Source organism: Gracilinanus agilis, chromosome 4, assembly GCF_016433145.1.
Source record: "Gracilinanus agilis isolate LMUSP501 chromosome 4, AgileGrace, whole genome shotgun sequence".
NCBI lineage: Eukaryota > Metazoa > Chordata > Mammalia > Didelphimorphia > Didelphidae > Gracilinanus > Gracilinanus agilis.
Window position 1 is genome coordinate 24,219,911 of NC_058133.1, and position 1,195 is coordinate 24,221,105.

The 1,195-nt window shown below is 70.2% G+C and overlaps 1 protein-coding gene across 1 annotated transcript in view; it reads left to right on the forward strand.

Moving 5' to 3' along the window:
• Positions 1–275: 275 nt before the first annotated feature.
• Positions 276–1,195, forward strand: part of LOC123244978 (transmembrane protein 205-like) — a 9,498-nt gene continuing 8,578 nt past the window's right edge. The window contains exon 1 of the mRNA XM_044673666.1: positions 276–412. The gene's annotated coding sequence lies outside the window, so the exon portion shown is untranslated. The remainder of the gene's footprint in view (positions 413–1,195) is intronic.

Genomic DNA, 1,195 nt, shown 5'->3' on the forward strand with positions numbered 1-1,195 from the left:
TACTTCCTTTTCTGAGCCCGGTGACTTCGCCTTCCTGTGGCTGTTTTCTGGGCTGCACACCCACGGGGGTGGGGGGTGAGGGGGAAGGGTTGACCCCGAGTCCTGAGGTGCCTCTTGGAGCGCAGCGAGTCCCTGGAGGGGGGACCTAGGCTCTCCCCCGGGGGGAGTTGCCCAAAGGCAGTGAGTGGGCGGGGGCCAGCTCCCCCAGTATGCGCTGGGCCCTGGGGCCCGGGGCTGTCTCAGGCAGAGCCCCGGAGGAGCTGGAGGTGGTTTGCCCCACTTGGCCCGCGCTGCCCTCGGGTCTCGGAGCCCCCAGGGTGCCCGGTTCCTGGCAGAGGCTGTTTGCATATCAGAGCTGTCCTTCATTCGGAACCGAAGGTGGGTGCCGGGGCTGACCTCCTTCTAGCTCGAGGTGAGCCTAGGGAAGCAGCCACCCCGACCACCAGCTTCTGCAGGCCCTGTCCCCGCCGAGTGTCCGCCCCCTACCGGACCCGGGCCTCCCTTGGGCCTCCCTTGGGCTCCCGGGCGCGTGGCACAACCGGCGCTGCCTAAGTGGCCGCGGCCCTGGGCGGGAGTGGGAGGCTCACCCCCAGCAGGCACACACGTTTCAGGACTCGCTCTGGGGTCCCTCAGCTGATAAAGGTCCGAAGCTGGCTCGGACCCAACCCGCGGGTCAGCCCGGGGCCAGCGTCCGCGCGCAGTGAGGGGCTCCGGAGCCCAAGGCCCAGGGCGGGGGGGAGGGGCCAGGAAGAGGGAGCGGGGTGTGGGGGAGCCCCACCCTGCGCAGCGCCGCCCCGCCGCCGCGCCCACTCTTGCCTTGCCCCTGCGGGGTCACCGTGCCCCGGCAACTCCGCGGTGGGCGGCGGAACCAAGGAGGACTGGGGTGCAGGACCCAGGTAAAACCCTCCGGGACAGTGCTGGAGAGGGGCGCGGCCTGCCGTGGGCGTGCGGGGAGCCTGGGCCTCGCGGATCTGCCGGGAGAACCCCGAGCCACGAGAGCAGAGCTGGGGGTGGAGAGGAGGGTCGGTCTGTCAGCCCCTCTGTGGGACCCCATTGTGGACCGGGCCAGTGGGGGCTGGGGGGACAGTCACAACTGGGAAGTTGGAGAAGTTTCTCTGTCACCCTCTCCCCCTCCCCCTCCCTCTCTTTCTCTCTCCCTCTTCCGCTCCTTCCCTCCCCTCCCCCTCTCTTCCTC